The following is a 22,165-nucleotide window of genomic DNA, read 5'->3' as shown; positions in this document are numbered from 1 at the left end:
ATTCCCTTGTGAAGTGATGGAGAAGTTAACATTACCAAAAGGTACCAAATGAACATTTTATTTCCTTAGTTTTTCTCTTCCTGTGTCATCTGTTCAAACAAACTTCCTTAAGTTTTTTTTTTTTTTTTAAGATTTTATTTATTTATTCATGAGAATACACAGAGAGGAGAGAGAGAGGTAGAGACACAGGCAGAGGGAGAAGCAGGCTCCATGCAGGGAGCCTGACGTGGGACTCGATCCTGGGTCTCCAGGATCACACCCCGGGCTGCAGGCGGCGCTAAACTGCTGAGCCGCCGGGGCTGCCCCCTTCCTTAGGTTTTTAACAAGGCAGACCACATACATAGGTTGCAGTTAACAGTGACTTCAACTGAACTTTCAGGTTAGACAGAGAGGCTATGAAAACAGCACCAGTTGGTGACAGCACCCCCTCACTGTAGGCAAAGAACCTTTAAGGAGATAAACACTAAGCAGTGCTGAACTTCAAAATGCAACTGGGGAGATTTTAGTGACTTCCTATACTTTTGATCTAGAAACTATGGTAAACAACTCAGAATCCACTTTTTCCTATAATTATGTTGAAACAACAACAACAACAAAAAGCAAGACTGTATATGTGCAAGGACTCTCAAGTTTGCTTAGTTATTTCCTTTGCTATCATATAAGATACAGTACAGTAAATACAGGCCCATTCCCAGGTCAGTTCAATGAGCGCTTTCCCTGAAACTGGCCACAATTCATGAAGATTATTTACACTGAACTTGTACAGGGGCAGATACCCTCAAAGAACCTCTCAACATACAGCTCTACTATAAGCAAAATTTTTGCCTATATATCACACTATAATTCCCCTTATTGTGACATCTATGATGTTCCCAATCAGAAGCTACATGGTGGCATATAATGAGGAAATATGGAGACTGACGTGTACATTGAGGTCTACAGACAGCACCCGAATACAAACGTCAAAATATGATTTTTAAAAGGCTAAAAATATACTTCACGTACAAATATATACACATGTCAGAGATTTAATGTAACTCATTAATGAGGAAAACAGCAAGATGGCAAAGAAACTGTTATAGTGAATTTAAAAAAAAAAAAAGAATACTGGGGCAGCTCTGGTGGCTCAGTGGTTTAGCACTGCCTTCAGTCCAGTGCATGATCCTGGAGACCCAGGATCGAGTCCCATGTAGGGCTCCCTGCGTGAAGCCTGCTTCTCCCTCTGCCTGTTTCTCCCTCTGCCTCTCTCTCTCTGTCTCATGAATAAATAAACAAAATCTTTAAAAAAAAAAATTTAAAAAAAGAATACTGGATCAAGATGGCTAAATTAAATACAAAACCAGTTAAGGTTCTACTGAGCAATAAAACATAACTCCTAGGATCATCTCTTGTACCTGAGAGAAATCATTTGTATCATAACAATTTTCTATAAATTGACTTTTAACGTTAACAGAGTGTCAGTACTAATTAAGAGCAGATAGGGGATCCCTGGGTGGCTCAGTGGTTAAGCACCTGCCTTTGGCCCAGGGTGTGATTCTGGAGTCCCAGAATCAAATACCACGTCAGTCTCCCTGCATGGAGCCTGCTTCTCCCTCTGCCTGTGTCTCTGCCCCTCTCTCTCTCTCTCTCTCTCTCTCTCTCTCTGTGTGTGTGTGTCTCTATGAATAAATAAATAAAATCTTTATTTTTTTAAAAAAGGTTATACTTTTATTATTTTATTACCAAGCTTCAGAGAACATTTTCCTTCACCTGAACAAAATCCTGATTGTCCATACTTTTCTCCCTGAAAAACCCACCTAATTAAAAAGCCAGAACAGAGGCTAGATCTGAGGTTCAGCTGTCACATTTATACCCCAAAGTTCCTATCCACATTGTATTTACCTCCCATTATTAGGGTCCTATGCCAAACAATGATGTTTGGTCCTGAAGTGGCCCTGCTTAGACAACAGTCTGCTTAAGGACATAAACATGACATATTCTTCTTCATGTTCATCACAAAAGCCCAGTAGATCCAGCTGTTTATTCATTCACCTAACAAAACCTTAGTGAGTACATATCATGCACAAGGACCTATATTAATTAGGTCTGTTATGCTGAACCAAATTCTATACTTGAATTAGCGTAGCCAAGAGAGAAGGCCCCAAAGGTCCTGAGAGAAATGACAAACACAAAAAAATTATCACACCTGTAAAACCACGGGAGGAAAAGAGAAAGGATGGGTGTGGTGGACAATAAACAGACAGAATCCATGGTAGGAAGAAAAGAAAAACAGGTAATAGGAGAATTGCTCAATATTACAGAAGCGACTGCTCATGCATTCTTTTACCAAAAAGCAATTTAATGACAACCGTTAATTGGATCTGAAGAGAAAAATCTAAAAAATAAAGAGGGACATATAGCTTCAAATTATTTATATTTGAGGGATCCCCAGGTGGCTCAGTGGTTTGGCACCTGCCTTTGGCCCGGGGCGTGGTCCTGGAGTCCTGGGATCGAGTCCTGCGTCAGGCTCCCTGCATGGAGCCTGCTTCTCCCTCTGCCTGTGTCACTGCCTCTCTAATTCTCTCTCTATTAATAATAAAATATTTTTAAAAAGTATTTATATTTGAGTTAAAGATGAGGGAAATACTGGAATATTAGCAAAAGAGGCTAACACCATGCCAGCTTTTAATATGTTCACTTGAGAGGCAAAGTGGACTCATACAAACCACGTCCTTTCCCAGTGTCAAAACCTTCTGGAGTTTCCTGTTCTTCTGAAATCCATACTTCTGTTCAGAGCTTACAAGGCTTAGCAAGGTCTGGCCCCAGCCTGTCTTTCTCTCCATCCCTGATCCTCTCTCCTCTTTGGTCATGAAACTCCAATATGGCTCCTGAAGATCTAGGAAACAGCAGGTTCCTCCCCATCTTAGGTCCTTCAAACTTGCTGGCCCTTTATCTAGGATTTTCCTGGCATAGCTAACACTGCCCATCCTTCAGAACCCAACTTCAATATCACCTTCTCAGAGAAACCTTCCCTCCTTCTCAAGGAGCCCTCACCCACCCACCTACCCACCTACATCTCATTATCTTCTAACCTAGTACCCTCATTTGTTTCCATGACAGCAGGGATTTTGTTTACATCATTACCCATTATATGCCCAGAACAGTACCTAACATATACTAAGCACTTAATATTGCAAGAATGCATATAGTCAATATGAAGAACTAGAATACCACCAAACAGGGCCCATGTCAAAGCCCTAGAATAGTGGTGCAACTTCTTGTGGCTTCTTGGAAGGTCCTACTGCTACTCCTACTAGGCCCTGACCCATGAGGCAGTATCAACCCTCATAGCTGCAAATAGCTTCAGGTAAGCCCCAGAGACATCTGGTTCCAACCTCAGAAGAGCCTACAGATTGTTCTCTTTCCAGAAGTTTCCAAGTCTGAAGGTTTACCAAGATCAGGCTCTAAAGAGGGACTGGATATCCTGGTCAGGTGAGATACAGATGCCTATACTTTGGGGCCTTCATGCCTTTGCAGATCACAGCTGCCATACTCCTCACCTGAGAAGCTTCTCCCCCTCCCCTGTTTCTAGATGCCCAGCATCTCCACCTGGGTGCTGGCTCCCTGCACCTCAGCCACGGTTGGAGGCGGGGGTGGGGTGGGTGGGTGTGGATTACTGGAAGGTATGAGAGGGGACAACAATGCTGATTGATACTACTATTAACTGAACGCCCATCCTTTGTGAGGCATTTTCACGTAATAACATCACATTGACCTTAGAATCTAAAATCTTTTCAACCACCCTAGGAAAGCAGATTGGATATTTTTTTTCTATTTTACAAGTTGCATAAACCACTTAAAGTCATACGGCTATAGGGTAGCAGAGTCAAGATCTAAACCTAAGTTTAACTACCTGTAAAAGTTATATATTTCTGGCATCATCTGGTGTCTTTACTGGCAGTCCTGGGGGAAAGGATAGTAGAGAGGAGGGGAAAGGCCATCCTGACATCACTGCCTTGCTCCCTGATCTAACATTAAGAGGAAAGGAAAAGTTGGGGAGGAGAGTAGAGAAATGAATAAGGGAAGAGAAAGAAAATCCCCCACCTCTGCTCTCCCCACTGTCCCCTGATGCTTCTTACCAGTGCCACCCCCCACATCACCCTTGGCCTTGCACCTTCACCTGCCTTACATGAGCTTCCCCTGTGATACGTGACAGAGCATTTCTGCTCTAACTCCAGCATGATGGCAACACTTCACTTCTTGCTGCAAGGCCACAACAGAGTAATGGCTTACTGGCTTCCTTAATTGGAATTCAACACATTTTTCCATAAAATTACATTACCTTGTGTTTAGGGTTTATAATACCAATGGCCTTTTTATTAAAAAGAAGAAGGATAATAGAGATCCACTAATCTGAAATCCAAAACACTCTGAAAACCTTAAGTTTTTTCATAACTCATTTGGCAGCAAAACCTGACCTGACCTGAACTCATTTGGCCTGAATTCATTTGGCGACAAATCCTGACCTGAAATGACACGAGGTTATTTATAGTTCTTATTTATCCCACTAAGTGTGAATATTCATCAGTTACAGTGCAAAAGTATTAATGTGTTTGATTATAAGATCCTACTCCAGGCCACACTATAGTGCTATGTAATAACTGGTATATGCACAATATTATCCTTTAAAAAAAAAAATGCAGAGTCCGCAAAATCCAGCCTCAAAGGTTTTGAATACAGAACTGTAGACCTATATTTACTCAGATTTAACCTCTTTGAATTTTGGGTTCATCGTAAGTCTGAAATTAGGTCACAGACAACATCATTTCTTAAGGAAAATATATTAATTTCAAACAAGCAATTTGAAAATGAATTTTTGGGAAACTACTAATTAATGGGTTGGAAACTATATAGAAGTATACAATAACGAAAAATTTGTCAGGATAAAAGGTTTCCATCCTGCAAAAAAAAAAATCAGATTCTGCTTTCCATTCCCACACAATCTTCAAGAAGTCTTCAGCTTCCAAAAAATATGGCCAATCTTCTTGAACCTCTCTATCCACTGAGGAGAGTGTTGGAATATTAGAACATAGACCAAAGAAAAAAGAGGTAATACGAGAAACCTGTTGTGTCCATTCTATCATTCTGTTCATTTATATTTCTGCCAAAATTATGTTTTTATGACTTTTATTGACAAAGTTTACCTTTCTAGCAGAAGGAAAGCAATAAATGCCCTTTTCAACTCAAAATATGTTCAAAGCAAAATTCCAATCTTCTTATAATCATCTTATGAATGTGAAAATCATCTGATTATTTTTCTCCCATTTTGTTTGGTAGAAAAACCAGGGCAAAATTTATAGCCTAGTTCCAGCACCTGTATAGAATTTTATACTGTATGTTCTTTGTATTAACCCTACCCATACTGGCCTTGTTATTTTTCTCCTATTTTCCTTTAGCTCAATTTCTTCATATCTTTATTTAATGTAGTATGGTGGTAGTGGTATTAGTGGAGGTAGTGGGTGTGTTTGTATGTGTAAATTTCCTCAAAATCTTCTCTTAAAAAGGTGGAGTTTGGGTAAATAAGGAAGTAAGTAATTGTATACTTAATAATGTACTGGCATGGATCCATTTACTCCCAGCTATAAAGACTTCAGTAATAACAGAATTCTAAATCATTCTACTTAATTAATTGCATGAATACTGAGCCATAATTAAAACCTTCTCTACCAGGATGCCTGGGTGGCTCAGCGGTTGGGCACCTGCCTTTGGCTCAGGCAATGATCCCGGGATCCAGGATCTAGTCCTGCATCAGGCTCCCTGCAGGGAGCCTGTTTCTCCCTCTGCCTATGTCTTTGTCTCTCTCTCTATCTCTCTCAGTCTGTGTCCCTCATGAATAAATAAATAAATCTTTAAAAAAAAAAACCTTCTCTATCAAAATGCCATGGCCATCATTCATTATATGCAAATAACCATAAATTAGGGAAAGCAAAAAAGAGCATCTAAGCAATGTTGCATGTTTCAAAAATATATATAGTCACCCAAGATATGTGGTTAAGACTTGACCATCATTTTACCCCAAAAACTGGGGAGGCAAGAGTTTCAAGTCTCAGCATTCATACTCTCTCACTATTCTGTATTCCCAGACCACAGTTCCTTCCCACAGCACCACATCTGAGCCTGAGATTATGAAATACCCTCTCCTTGCACCAGGCCCCCTACTTGCTGGAATTACTGGAAGATAATGGAGCTACTAAAAGATGGGGATGTCCCAAAGAGTATTCATAAAACCCCTAAGAGCTGGACACTTTCTGTTCTAGGGCTGCCTCTGGTGATTAACCTTTTATTTTCTTTTCACTCATTCCAAAGCATTTGAATTTTTCCCTGTATCATCCATACTTCTGAAGAGTTGTCTAGTTAAATTTTTTCTAGAGGGGAAAATTAGAATTTAACTAACAAATGGTAATAAGTATTCATAAATAGTAAATTAGGGTACATAATGTAGGCCTGCCCTCCCCCAGCCCAAGTTGTAAGAACCATGAAGTTCTATAAGAAGTAAAAAAGGTAAACTCCTTTTTTAGGAGGCCATATGCACCCTACGAACAGAAGTCATAGCACATAGTCCAGCACATCTTAGGCATGAGTAAGTGGCAGCCAGGTCAGGGAACCTGGTTCCTTATCCAAAATTGGATTCTGACAACACAGATCCAAGAATTCTTTTTGGATTGCAACACAAAAATCTGAGTTTAAAAAAAAAAAAAAAAAAAAAACTGACAGGGGAATGTTGCATTAAACCTCTAAAAATTCTTAAGCACTATTTCATATTACTGGCCTTTTTAAATTTTAATTTTACCTTGCAAAATTCTGAGACTTAAGATGCTTAAAATTCCTTTAAAATGATTAAAATGATGTATTATGACTATTACCATCACAGGTATGCTGTACCTAGAAGGGTGTGCTAAACAGAATTCTAAAGATGTCTCCCAAGATTTCCATTCCCTAATGATTCAATCAAGCACTAGATGAGGTACTGTTGTGAAGGGACTTTGCTGTGTAATTAAGGTTACTAATCAGTTGATTTTAGAGACATATCCTGACTTATTTTAATTATACAGGGAATTCAATTTAATATAAGGAATAATATTCTAATTATCAGAGCTCTGTAGCCACGAATGGACTGCCTCAAAAAGCAGTCAGAAATGTTATAAGATTAGTACAATTCCATAGAAAAATTATTGGCCTGAATGACCTCTATGCTCCAAATGCAAAATTCTGTGATTCCATCCACTTAGTAACATAGTTCTATGGGCTGCTACAAGAATATGGCATTATAAGGGTACTGGTTAAGGTGCTAGTCTTGTACAGAACAGGCACATGAACACATTAAACTTTACCACTGAGGTGGACAGGGCCATTCTCCCAGCAACATAAATTATTGGCATTCTAAGTTTCTAAATCAGAGCAACATACACAAGTATACAAAAACGAAACTATTTTAAATGACAGCCTTTTATTTTTGATTCTGTGGAATTCTTTTTCAAAAGTGAAGTCTGGCTGCATCCCTCTGGTTCCGAGGGTGGAAGGTGAGAATGGGAGAGAGACGCGGCGAAGCTTCCCTGATGAGAAGCGACCCAGAACACAACGTGTTAATGTTCCTGAGTGCCCGAACACCTGACTTTACTAGCACAGGCTGCCCCTTCAAAACGAAATCTGCAGGACCTGCTCATCACACAACAGCAAGAAGTTCCCTGGCAACCTGTGATTGCTAATTTACTGAAGATGGGCAGCCGGCTATTGGAAGGAATGCCAATTCTCCTTCATCACAGATGCAAGGGTTTATGCAAGGTTCACATTTCACTCAGGTTCGTGTTAAGTTTGGTTTGTTTCCTTGAGATTGGCTGAGTTGCCCTGGTTTTGGCAGAATGGGGGCGAGCCAATCATTCCATATTTACCTTTCACCAAGGCCAAAAGGGACAAATGCAAATAAACATGTCTTTCAAGTATACCTCTGTTACCCCAGGCGCTGCCTCAGCGTAATATGCCGAGAACGGGGAGAACTGCCCAGTCACCCCCGATCACACCCAGGGCGCCCTTGGGCCTGCGGGGTGACTAGCTGCCTCCCAAACGAGGCTGCACTGGACTGCCGGGAGCCCTGAGCCAAGCTCTCGGCTTATCTGCTGTTTGCGCAGCGCCACCGCGCTCACCAGTTCCTAGAGAAGGCGTTCTGAGAAAAAAGAAAGAGCCCGGTTCCCTAGAAACATTAAATTAACACAAGGGATCTGGAAACAAAACAGCAGATGCCTGAAAGCCTTCCCCTGGACTGTTTCCTGCCTTCTTGGAAAATCTTTGTGTTAAAATAGATTGGATTACCCGGCAGAGCCAGACACTGCTTGAGAACTTGGTTTGGGTTAACATGAAAGCAAAGTTTGCCATCTTTTTAAACGATTTTTCTTTCCAAGGGGGTCATTGATATCAGCTAGGACCTGAAGCTGCGATTTTTTTGCATTACAATAGAGAACTTCCCATAACATTGACTTGCAAATCAGATAACAAAAATCAGGGCTTTCAGAGTAAAAAAGTGGAGCACAGAACTGAGTAATAAGAGTTCAGAATCGGAGACTCGTGTCTCTGGAAACTGCCTAGAAAGGGCACAGTTCAGCCCCTTATTTTACAAAGAAGTAATATGTTTGATTTCTAAGCTTGTTTACTTCAACCACAGCTAGAGGCACAAGAAAGAGTAGAAGTATCTAATAGCATTTTCAGAGTCAAAAACAGAAGCAGAAAGTTTTATGAGTAACGTTTCATCAGCCTCCTTCATTTGAAACCCCAAGCACTAAACTCCATCAACCTAATCTGCAAATTAATCTCATCCTATAGAATTTGTCAATTCAAACCAAGAATTAATAACCACATACCTTAAGAACGGTGGGCCCACTTCCGACCTCCACATCACCTTTACTTTCATATTTAAACATTTTTGATAGCTGAGAATAAGATCTTAGGCCTCCTGTGAGATACCAGGGTTTACAGAAGAAATAAAGTTTTTATTGTCACAGCATCATCTTTGACATTTTAACTTTTTTTCTTGATAACCTTTAAGGGAGGACTCATAATCCTTGGCCACTATTTTACATGGGTCTTGCTTTCTAATAAAAACAGTTACTTGTGTAGTCCTAAAAGGTTTCTATGCTTATCCCAAACTTGGAAGCATGAGATGGGGGAGAACCACATTACAAGGTACTCTCAACAAATAGAAAATTAAACATCTTTCCCTAAGCGTGGAAGCATCAAAACTCATTTATTTGAAAGCAAGGCAGTCAGACAAAATCATTTCATCTGTAGCAAGGCAAGTATACCACTCCATGAGAACAGCAGCCCCAAGTATTTCTGTTTTAACAGCTCACAGGGGATATACAAAATATATCATTCCTCCCTGATGTATGAAAAAAATAAAGGGCAATTTTATAGTAACTTCAGTGCTTTCTAACTTAGTAGTTGGACTTATGGAAAAGCAAGTAAAATTTTTAAATGTTTATAAAAAAAGAAAAGGAAAATACTGCAAAAATTATTTAGCTGGCAGGCCACGGAGAAATCCAGAATCTTTGCAGGAGTCACCAAACTACAGAGAAGTTTTAAAACCGAAAGTCAACTCAGACAGCTTTTAACAGGTATTAAGTATTTCACACAACAAAATTATCATCCGTACATACTTTTTTTTTAATAACACAAATAGATTTATTTCTAACTATTAGGAAATAGCTATAGGTATGCAAAAATAACTAAACAGGCCATGACAAGAATAAATAACTTGCTACACAATGCTATTAGCCAACACTGGCTTTAAAAAAGAAGACCAGGAATTTCAAACTGATTATAACTGATCCGGTGTGACTCCCACATTTTCTAGGTAGGTACTGTTGTTAAGACTATCGCTTTCACAGAAATATATTCCAATCTATCTAATTTTTATGTATCAATCACAGCAACACTAAAACAAAAATGACTGCAAACAAACATGGATTGACTTAGCTCCTTTTAAAAAAGTGTTGTTATTACACTAAAACCTTTGTTAAATGCATTATGGAAGAAGAGTAGCAAATTTTAAATACCCCCCCTCCAAAATTATTTTTTGAAAAAGCAGAACAATCTTCATGCCATAGAAAACTATATAGATAGCTCATAACCCTCAGAATTCCTTTCGCACAGCTAATGGGTCTTTCATTTCTGGGGTTTCTTTACATTTAAGTGAAATGTTAAAAGAAGAAATATATAGATGTTGATTTTAAAAAAGCTATCCTAATTATCCTGTTTTGCTATCTAATTTCAGCTTAACCAAGTTTAAAAGCTTTGGTTGGCTTTGGTAGATTTTTTTCCCCCTATTTTAAAAATCATTACTAAACAGATGAGGTTATTATAGTTAAAACTCTAAATCCAAATGTCATATGCTCTGTTGTAAAAATGTGCACAGTATTAATTAAATATACTTTTCCTTCTATATATTTTTGTATCTTTGGCCAAACTTCCAAGTATAGTTTTAGTTTATGATTTGTACCCTTAAATTAAAATGTTCCTATTTTATGCTATAACAATCAGTAAACGTTTTCTAAAGTCAGATGCTTCAAAATAAATGATTCAAGTGTTTTAATGAAAGCCCTCTTGTAATTAAAGAAGGTGATAGTAATGAGAAAGAAAATTAAAGGCATATTTACAACAAATCAAAAACAGAGTTGCAATTAGTAGCCTCCACAATGATTATTAATGTTCATCTATAAAATACGGGTCTTTGCATTTAATTCAAAAGTACAACTGCATTTTTTTCTTAAGATATAAAAAATAAATTTCCAATTTTTTCTATTTTTAAGATGAGAATGACTAATTTAAAAACAGATGAGAAGTTTCAGGATCTTTCCCTTTCCCCATGTCAAAACTCCAAGTTTTATTTTTATTTATCTTTCTGAATTCTTGAAATTCATGGACATTGTCACAGCTCTGAGAATCAAGATAATAGAAATTACCAACAGTAGGAGACAGCCTTGATTTTGATTCTCAAAAGACAGCTTTTCATTCTATTTTCCTAGGAAGATTTATATGATATTGATATTTAATCTTAACAGTTCTTATTTATTTATTTATTTATATTTAAGATTTTATTTATTTATTCATGAGAAACAGAGAGAGAGAGAGAGAGAGGCAGAGGGAGAAGCAGGGGCTCCATGCAGGGAGCCCGATGCAGGGCTGGATCCTGGGTCTCCAGGATCACATCCCGGGCTGAAGATGGCGCTAAACCGCTGAGCCACCCAGGCTGCCCCCAGTTCTTATTTTTTAAAGAAACCTTATAATGCCAATAAAAGTTAGATAATCTAAAATCTCAGTAGGTTAGGCCAATTTAGCCCACCACATACCCTAAAAACAGAGTACTTTAATAAAACCTAAGTGATACATTGTATTTGATTTTAAATGATATGTTATATACTTTCAACATTTATGTTCTATTAAGATAAGTGGGTACCAACATCAAAACTGTTGGAAATAGGGATCCCTGGGTGGCGCAGCGGTTTGGCGCCTGCCTTTGGCCCAGGGCGCGATCCTGGAGACCCGGGATCGAATCCCATGTTGGGCTCCTGGTGCATGGAGCCTGCTTCTCCCTCTGCCTGTGTCTCTGCCTCTCTCTCTCTCACACTGCGTGCCTATCATTACTACTCAATTTAAAAAAAAATAAAATTATTAAAAAAAAAAAACTGTTGGAAATAGGCAGAGTAAAAAATTTTTTTAAGAAGAGGCTACATTAACTACTGCTGAAAGCCTTCACATTTGAGTATAGGAGAAAGATGGAAAGAAAGTACAGCCAGCCTGGTTCTTCATTAGGGCAGCTATTCACCCCATGACACCACACTCCCCACTATGTCCTGACCATTGTCAAAATCAATCAGAATACTCAGTTCAAGTGTCTCTACAGTTAGGTATCTGTTTTGCTATGAGAAGAAGGAAAAAAAAAAGAATATAAAAGTCGCTATTCCCAAGCTCCCTGTAGCGTTTCAAAATCAAACTTTTCTACTGTATGATCAAAAAAAGAAAAAAAAAGGAAAAGAAGAAAGAAAGAAAGAAAGAAAGAAAGAAAGAAAGAAAGAAAGAAAGAAAAAGAAACCACCCATAACCTAAATGAGTTCCCCTTAAGATACATTTTAAGGCCAAGGAGAGCACATTCTCTTTTTTCTTTTCTTCCCCCCCCCTTTTTTTAAGCCAAACTCCCTGACTTACTAATGACTTTGATTCTGTTTGAGAATTTGGTCCTTCCTATCTCATGTAATTTTCTGGAAAGAAAAATTTCTCTTGTTTATGAAGATAAAACAGGAGACTGACACTTTATGCACAAAAGAGAATAGCCAAAGGGTACCCTGACGACTTTGGTTTTTGCTGAGGGCTAGTGGGGTTTTGGTGGGATATTTTTTTTTTTTTTTTTTTTTTTTTTTTGGCAGGGGGTTGCGGGGGCAGGTGTGAAGTACTAAGCATGTCTCCTTAGTAGAGAGAGGACTTTCACTTCATATGGGCGCTAGCTATCCTAGTTCTAAGGAGGGGGCCAGCTTTGCCAGCTCTTTCAGGCAGACCTCAGAACAAAGTTAAGCAGGCTCTATTCTCGAGGAAGGCTGAAGTTGGCAACTACATCTCGTGGAAGATTCCACAAAATGCTACATTAAGATGAGATCGTCAGCAGGCTTCAAAAAGGCAGAGTTCCAGGTTCCATCTCTGAGGCCACCAGGCCTTCTTCAGGTCCTTGTCCCCACAGCCTGACACTTCTGGCCTCTCCTCTCTTCAGCTTCCCACCCCATTCTTCTGCCAGCCCTTCCTTTTTCCTCTAACCCTGCAAAAAATGAGCAGTACTCTTGTTTTGATCCAACTGACAAAACAGCTAAGAAACACCAGAAGAACATGACTGCCCTTTTCAAAGTGGGCCACGTGATCACCCTATTTAAACCCAGCTCTTACAGTAAAAGTGAATAGAGAGGGAGCTGTTTACGAAACACTCCTGCCTGCCTTCTTAATACTGTCATCCCCTCCTCTCTCGGCCTCCTAAATACCCAGTGAAATTATATAATGAGCTTTATTTTCTCACTCTGAAACTCTTCCTTGGTCCAAATTGCTAATGCGGCAGGTTCCAGCTGCCTAAATTCCCTAAACAACATTCCCTGTTCCATAAAAAGCATGCAACTGCAAGCACAGCAAGCAGTCCTGCTCCAGGGCTTGGAACTATGGAATGACAACCCAGTTCCTGAGCCTGGGAAGGCTGTGAGAGGCAGCATGGCTGATGTTCCTTTTCCCTCCTATGCCGCCAAGGATAGATAAGGAGAAGCCACCCTCCATTTTTCTTCTAACTCTTAACACTGATTCCATGGGGAACTACCTCTGCTCCAAAGAAACCACCCTTCCAATGGAGGAAGGTTGACACTAAATTTGTACTGCTTTTTACAAATGCATTTGTCTCACCAAAAGGGAGCAGAGTTCCATACAACAGACTGCCTTAGTTATTAGGTGCCTTGAAAACTGCACACACCAGAACAGCAGAGTAAAGTGCAAAGTTTGAGTCCTTTCTTTAAATTAATACGACTTCAATGTTTATGTAATAGTCACTGAACTTATGTCTGACACATATGGTACAGCCTCTACCTCTGGCAAAAATTACTACTTGAACCATCCCAAGCAGATGCGAATGCTTTGATTTTTTTAAGACTCCAAAAAAAAGGAAACTCTATAACCTAGCTTGTATTGCCAGACTGCACAACAGCCTTTATACTTAACAATCTAGCGATATCTAATTACTTGGAGTTCCCTACACACACACCATACTAGCCTACATCTGTCTCTCCACCTGCTATTTCCTCTACTTAAAATACCCTCTTCCACCTTGTCCACATAGCAAACTCTAGTTCATTCTTCAACAGCTAGCCTATGCCCCCATCCCTCACCTGTCCCAGTCATAAGTCATCACTGCCTCCTTTGTTGCTGGAACATCTGTACTACCCATCTCAGACAGTACCATGTGTGTTCATGTGTCCATCTTCCTTGCTGCACTCACAATCCTTAAGAAACTGATTATATCTCTGGTGCCTTGCATATTTTGCACCAAATAAACAAAATTAAGTTAAATTAAAATTAAATGTAAATTAAATTTTTTAAAAAGAGAACTAAATTGATGTGGCTGTAAAATGACTTCCAGTTTTCAACCATAATGACCCTAGAACAAGGTTCACATAGACTCTGTTGTTGATCCCATGTCTATCATGTTATTGTCTGAAGCCACTTGTTCTTGCTCTATCTTAGAGGAAAAAAACAAAAAACTCTCACCACACTTCACACTTCCTTGTCCTCTGTATAATAATTAGATAAGGGAAAAAAATAATTAGATAAGGGGCATGGGGAGCTGGGTTACTGGAGAATAACTGGCTTACCAATTATTCCTTTAGTCACATCCTAAAGGAAATCAGTGTAGAACTGAAGGAAATCAGTGGATCCATCAACATTTAACACACCCTCCATCCAACCCATTAACTATTTGAATTGGCATTGATGAAAATAAAAGAATTGACTGTCAAGAACAGAATAAAACTACTATTAAAAACAGGAAGGGCACCTGGGTAGTTCAGTCAGTTGAGCATGTGCCTTTGGCTCGGGTCATGATCCCAGAGTTCTGGGATGGAACCCCACATTGGGCTCCCTGCTCCATGCGAAGCCTGCTTCTCTCTCTCCCTCTCCCTGCGTCTCCCCCTGCTTGTGCTCTCCCGCTGTCAAATAAATAAATAGAATCTTTACAAAAAAAGAAAAGAAAACAGAAGAAATAATCTGAGGAAGAACCGGGTTGAGGTGATATTTGTAAGAAAAGATGGGAATAACAGAAAAGATGGGGGTCAAAACAAAGTTTTGAACTGAAGGACTTTATAAATCAGTTGGTCTCTCTTTTCTAGTAATAGGCTGACCATGGACAAGAATAATAGGAACATTATTCCCCAATTCCGACACAATGTGCTGCCCTGCTGTTTAAGCCTCTCAGGGTCATGCTTGCTTTGACAAACACAAGTGCTGTGTACTGATCCACATCATAGCTCTGTTGCTATGATTCTGCCTTGAGATTCTCTTTCTCTCTTTTAACAATTATATACCATATTCTTCAAAAGCCTTTCTGAGAGTAGACCAAAGGGAGAAGCAGAACAGGGGAGCTAAAAATCTCTTGAGGACCTACTATATATAGTATATAGTATATATGCCTGGCACTTGCTAAGCATTTTATACATCATCTATCTACCAACCTCCCAACAAGCCCACTTGGTAGGCATACTTATTCTCATTTTCAAAGCAGTTTTCAACCGAGGTCTCTCTGGTTCTAAATCCAGTATTCTTTCCATAAACCATACTATTCCTATTTCTAATATCAGCAGTAAGAACATGAGAAGTCAGCTTCAAAAGGTAAGAGGTATATCACCCTTTCTTTTTTTCTTTTTTTCATGCATTCATTTAACATTTATTCCACAGCTACTCTGAGCCAAGCACTTCATTTTCTGTGAGGACATAAACACAAACAAGTTCTGGTACTTGACTCCGAACTCCTCACAGTTTAGTGGGAAACAGACACAAAAACAAATAACTTGATTTATTCTCTTTTCCCCCAGGCTCTGGATTGGGTTTTGTTTTCCCCCTTTGTCACTTTTTACCACCACTCTACTAACTTTCCAAATCTTCATAGTTTCTCTCCCATTCTTTATTTTAAACATGAGTAAAACATGAGAAACCTCCACCATTTTATAAGCTGCCTTCATTGCTACAATCATATTTTGGAGGGAAGCGAAACTGAACAAACCATAATTTCAATTTCAATTTGCTTGTGCTGCTCTCAGTCCCATGCTGCTAGAGTAATCACTCATCTGTTTGCTCACATATTTTTGGAGCATCTGCTATAAGGCCCAGTGCTAGCTGAGGAGACAGTAGTGGGAATTAGACAACCAGGATTCCTGTCCTCATGAAACCTATCTTCTAGTCATTCCAAGAGGGGAGGAAGTCAGTAAATAAACCCATGGTTTGGGATTAGCATGTGATGAAGGAAAACCAGCATGCTGTGAGAAAGAATATACGGCAAGGACTGGACCTGGGCCGGGGGATGGGGAGGACCTCCCCTTAGAAGAGGCACTAAAGCTGAAATCTATGAATAGAATGAAGCTTGATGAAGATGAAGACAGGAAGGGGAATAGAGAAGAGTGTTCTAAGCAGAGGGAACAGCATGTGCAAAGGCCTGAATCCGGAAAGAACACAATGCTTCTGAAGTGAGGAAGGAAGGCTAATGTGTCTAGAAGACAGGTAATAAGAGGGAAAGCATCCCAGGTTAAAGCTGTGAAGTTGGCACAGCCAGCCGATGCAGGGCACGGCAGGCTACCTTTTTTTTGGGGGTGGGGGGGGTGGATTTCAAGTTTCACCCAAATAGCAACAGGAACAAAGATTAAAGCAAGTCCACTGAACTCATTTAATGTTCTTTCAAATTCCCTTGGCTACCTATGATTGATGTATTAGAAAAAAGCAAATGGTGTGAAAAAGTATTTTGATGATAGAAAACATATTTAGAATAGAAAGTAGAGTGTCATAGAATAAAGGGGGCTAAACTAAGAACAAAAAATAATGGGTTCTAATCATAGCACTATTACCCTGGGTAGGTTATTTATTGTCAAAATAAAATTCCAAAATCCAAATTCACATACTTATTATAAAAAGCAAATGCATTATTTACAATAAACAGTCAAGTTATGGAAGCAACCCAAGTTTCCATGGATAGATGAATAAAGAAGATGTGAGAGAGACAGAGATATATAATTGAATATTAACTCAGTCATAAAAAAAAGAATGAGATTTGCCATTTGCAACAACATGTACAGACCTAGAGGGTATTCTGCTAAGTGAAATAAGTCAGAGAAAGACAGATATTATATGACTACACTTTAAGTGAGATCTAAAAAAACAAAACAAACAAACAAGCAAAAAAAAAAAAAAAAAACCAGTAAGAGATCATAAATACAGAGAACTGATGGTTGCCAGAGTGAAGAGGACTGGGGGTATAGGCAAAATAGGCAAAGAGGATTAAGAGGTACAAACTTCCAGTTACAAAATGAAGACGTCATGGAGATGAAAAGTACTAGGGAATATGGTCAATAATATTGTAATAACATTGTATAATATGGTGATGACACTTATTGTGGTGAACACTGAATAATATATAGAATTGTCAAATCACTATGTTGTATACCTGAAACTAATAATAACATTGTGTGTCAACTATGCTTCAATAATTATGAATAAATAAAGCAACCACATGAGATCATACATTTAAGAATGCTTGAAATCTCTAAAATGTCAGCTCCTTAAGGTGAGGATTTTATGTTTTGTTCACTGCTATTATTAGCACCCAAAGGGTAGATGGGAGGAAGGACAAGCAGACAAATGGATCAACTGAGCACCATACTGTGCAAATATGAAGCAAGAGGTACCATGTGTAAATGAAGCCCACATGGTGTGGATGAAGCCCATAGGGGAACTAAATGGCACAACATCACAAATGCCTGCCAACCAGCCAGGCCCTCCCTCAGTGTCTGCATACCTCCAGCAACTATCCTAGAGAACTGACCAGCGGGCCAGCCAGCACAGGACTAGGAACCTGTGACATCCACTTCTGCAGTGTAGTAAGAGAGGATGACTGAGAGAAATGAAACCTCTGCCCTCCCTGCTTCTTCCTCCTGAGAGACTGGCTCCTGAGAAGGACCCCAAAGCCAGGCCCTGTGTATACATCCTCCTCCACTAATACAACCATCACTTCAGTTTCTTACTCTATTTACCAAATGTACTACTACAATAAATTTTTATATAACTTCTTAAACTTTTCCTGTATTGCATAGTCTTGGCCATGTGCATCCAATTTCTTAAAGAATTACAATAAAAAGGTAAAAAACAAAGACGAGAGGGATAATATAAAAAGCCTTGACATGTTCTTTTGATATTTATTAGCTTTATAACAATGGTAATAGTAATCATTCATTGAATACCTACTTTATTGCAAACATAGTTTGATACTTAGCCTATAGTCCCCACAAGGTAAGCATTCTAGTCTGACAAGGTAAGCACTACTGACCCCATTTCACAGGGTAGAAAATTAGGGCTCAGAGCATAAGTGACTGCCCAAGATTACAGGGTTATTAAGAGGCATAGCCAGGGTTCAAATCTGCGTCTTTTATATAATACAGTACACATTCTTTCCATTATATCACTCATTATAAAACTGCTGTAAAAAAAGAATGAACTATATATGAGCAACCTGAGCATTTACTATGTACCAGATGCTACTTAACTATTCACAAAAATTCTCTCCTTTAATGGCCTCAACAACCCTGTAATGTTGGTACTTTTGAGATGAAGAAACTGAAGCCTGAGAGACTAAGTAACTTTCTAAAAGTAAAACCACTGCTACATAGTAGAGACTGGATTTTTAACTCAGGTCTGCCTGACTCCAAAATGCACCCTCTTAACTGCTACATAAGAGTTCCACTTTCAAATGTGATCAGTGTGACACGCACTCCTTTGAAAGAGAATGTCAAATAGAAGAACAAAGTCAATAAGCCATTTTCAAGATTATTCAAGATAACTACTGCATTAAGACACTGTCTCTAAGAGCCCATTATTAACCACGTTCTTGGTGACTGTCACCTTGTTCTGTTGCCCCAGTTGGCCTTTGGAACTATCTACAACCAGCATTTCCATTACAAGTGTTTTCCTTTTTCATTGATAAACAAGTTAAAAATCTATATCTTAAACTACCAGATTAACTCCTATCTCCACATCCAAATCTTCAAGGATACCAGCTAAATGTACACTAGTTATTTAGTCTACAATTCTCATCATTAAACAATATGGAGTGGTTAGGAAGATGTTCATAGTCACTGTGTAAATTGCCCACATACCACACAAAATATCAGCTTTCAGAATTGCATAATACATTCTAGGTTATGTATCAAGCCTCTTAATGATATTCCCAACATGACTATCTCCCTATCAGAAACAGGACTTTTCTAAAACAGGAGACTCCTTGGTCAGGACTCTTTCAGCTATATTTAAGACTATTCTTTAAAATTCCATTTGTTATTAAGATGTCAACCCGGGACACCTGGCTGGTTCAGTCGGTGGAGCATGTGACTCGATCTCAGGGTTAGGAGTTGAGCCCTATGTTGTGTGTACAGATTACTTAATAAAAAAAAAAAAAATGTTTTTAAGTTTAAAAAAAATGTGTCAGCCAATAGAGAAACCTGACCTTGCTGATCTACTGACTGGTCAAGCATGAATAGGACTCCCCTATATCTATTGAGTTTACTCACATCAATTTCACACCGACTGGATTTGTAAATCAAATAGCCGGCATACCATTACTTTAAACCCAATCAGTGATAAAGAAGTCTGGCAATTCTTGGAAAAACATGTGGGAAATCATGTGTATATGTAAACTTTCACCTATGCCAACTCTCAAAGAGTAAAATATAAGTACAGGAAGTATCTAAATACTCCATAACAAAAGCAAAGTAAATATACATATCTGGATGATATCCCCAAATTTTGTATTTAATCTTCAAGCTGGAATGTTCCATGAGTATGGGAAAATTATAATAAGTATTTTTATATACTTTTTAAAAACCAGAGTATATATTTGTATAGCAAAAAGAAATCAATAAAAACTGCAGAAAAATATAAAGAAGAAAATAAATCACTTATAATTACACCACTGTCAACACCATGTCCCAGACTTTTTTCTTGGCATGTATGGGTATATAAACACTGAGTTTCTCAAATATAGGGTTTCGCCACATGGTCTATTTTGCAACAGGCTTTGTTTTATTTTCCATCCAGTAGTAAATCAGGGACAATATTCAAAAATTAATAAATACAGCTCTACATGTTCAATTCTCCCATAACTGATTTAATTAACCAGTGTTCCACTGATGGACAAGTAAGTTTCTTTCAACCTTGGGTTTTAATAAACAATACAAATCAGTCCCTTCCAACAAATTTCCTAGAAATAGAAATACTATGTCAAAGGATGTGGCTCTTGATACCATATTGCCAAATTGCCTTCCAGAAAGATCAATCATGTCAATTAACATTCCCACCAACTACAGAAGAGAGTACAGATTTCTCTGTATCCTGACCTTTCCTAGCAATAAGTTTTCTTTTTAACCCATTGCCAATCTGATAGACAAAACAAATGGTAACTTTAGGTTGCTTTCATTTGCATTTTCTTTTCATAAGTGTATTGATAAAAAGGCAGTAAGTCAGTGTTTACTGAAGAGTGAGAGCTTTGGAGGCAAACAGTCCTAGGTTACAGAAGCCCTGCTAAATGTGTGACCTAGGACAAGCTGCCTGAACTCTCTAAATTGGACTCTCTCTCCTTTGCAAATTGTGAGTAACTCTCAGTATTGTCTGAAGCATTATGTAAAGCCCAGTGCCTAACACACAATAAACACTCGGTAAATGGTGGCTGCTAGTTGTAGTCATCATAATTGTCAACAGAGTAGTAGTAGTGTATTAGCAGCCATTTATATTTCTTCTCCTGCTAACTGCCTTTTCATATCCCTGATCCATTTTTGTGCTAGAGGATTCATTTGTTGTTTATTAATCTTTAAGAGCTCATTATAAATTATGAGCAATAATAACTCTTTGGCTGCCACATATGTTGCCAACATTTTTCCCATGTTGGCATTAGTTATAAACTTTATTTATGGGGTTCTCTGTTATATAGAAGTTAACCTTCACATAGTTAAATCTAATCTTTTTCTTTTTTTAATTCTTTAGTTTCTGCCATTGGTGTCATACTTCCAAAGAGCTCCACTATCACAAGACCATAAATAAAGATTAGGTATATATTTTATTCTACTTCTTTTATAGACTTCAATTTTTTAACAGTAAAATATTTAATCATAAGTAGTTAATTTTGCTACAAAGTAGGGATTTAACTTTATCTTTTTTCCCTCAAATGACTACTATGTAATACTACCACCTTTCAAAAATCCTTTCATTACCAATTTGAAATGCCATCTTAATGTCAAAAAGTTGATTATTCCTTACCTGAGATCCAGAAATCATACAGCTCTGAAAACAAAGAACTTTTTATCTGTTTTTTAAAAAACTGATGCCAGCAAAATCTATAAAGAACTTACCAAACTCAACACCCAAAGGACAAATAATCCAATCAAGAAATGAGTATTAGATACAAACAGACATTTCTGCAAAGACATACAAATGGCCAACAGACACATGAAAAGACACTCAACATCACTTGGCATCAGGGAAGTACAAATCAAAACCGCAATGAGATACTACCTCACACCAGTCAGACTGGCTAAAATTAACAAGTCAGGAAATGACAGATGTTGGCGAGGATGCGGAGAAAGGGGAACCCTCTTACACTGTTGGTGGGAATTCAAGCTGGTGCAGCCATTCTCCAAACAGTTTGGAGGTTCCTCAGAAAGTTAAAAATAGAGCTACCCTATGACCCAACAATTGCACTACTAGGTATCTAAATGTAGTGATCCAACATTTATAGCAGTAATGTCCACAATAGCCAAACTATGGAAAGAGCCCAGATGTCCATCAACAGATGAATGAAGAAGATGTGGTGTGTATGTGTGTGTATATATATATATATATATATATACACACACACACATAGACAATGGAATACTACTCAGCCATCAAAAAATAAAATCTTGCCACTCGCAACAACGTGGACGAAACCAGAGGGTATTATGCCAAGCAAAATAAGTCAGTCAGAGAAAGACAATTATACAATCTCACTCATCAGTGGAATTTAAGAAACAAAACACAGGATCACAGGGGAAGAGAGGAAAAAATAAAACAAGATAAAATCAGAGAGGGAGACAAATCATAAGAGACTCTTAGCCATAGGAAACAAACTGAGGGTTGCTGGAGGGGAGGGGAGTGGGGGATGGGGTATCTGGGTGATGAACATTAAGGAATGTTCATCATTACATTAAGGATGTAATGAGCACCGGATGTTATATAAGTCTGATGAATCACTGACCTCTACTTCTTGAAACTAATAATATATTATATGTTAATTTAAATTAAAAAAATAATAAAGATTGGTGCCAAAACTCAT

General features: G+C 38.4%; 1 protein-coding gene and 1 long non-coding RNA gene across 9 annotated transcripts in view; one reads left to right on the top strand and one right to left on the bottom strand.

Annotated features, from left to right (window-relative positions):
• The window catches only part of CRADD (CARD and death domain containing adaptor protein), a 177,856-nt gene that overhangs the window by 114,989 nt on the left and 40,702 nt on the right, over window positions 1-22,165 (bottom strand). The gene's annotated exons all lie outside the window — the stretch shown is intronic.
• Window positions 9-8,972, top strand: LOC144282326 (uncharacterized). Its single transcript, XR_013350740.1, has 3 exons — window positions 9-41; window positions 3,408-3,471; window positions 7,521-8,972. It is a non-coding gene; the product is annotated as an uncharacterized LOC144282326 (long non-coding RNA).

Source organism: Canis aureus, chromosome 13 (genome assembly GCF_053574225.1).
Source record: "Canis aureus isolate CA01 chromosome 13, VMU_Caureus_v.1.0, whole genome shotgun sequence".
NCBI classification, from domain to species: Eukaryota; Metazoa; Chordata; class Mammalia; order Carnivora; family Canidae; genus Canis; species Canis aureus.
The sequence above is the reverse complement of the archived record's forward strand: the minus strand, read 5'-3'. Positions and strand labels throughout refer to the sequence as shown.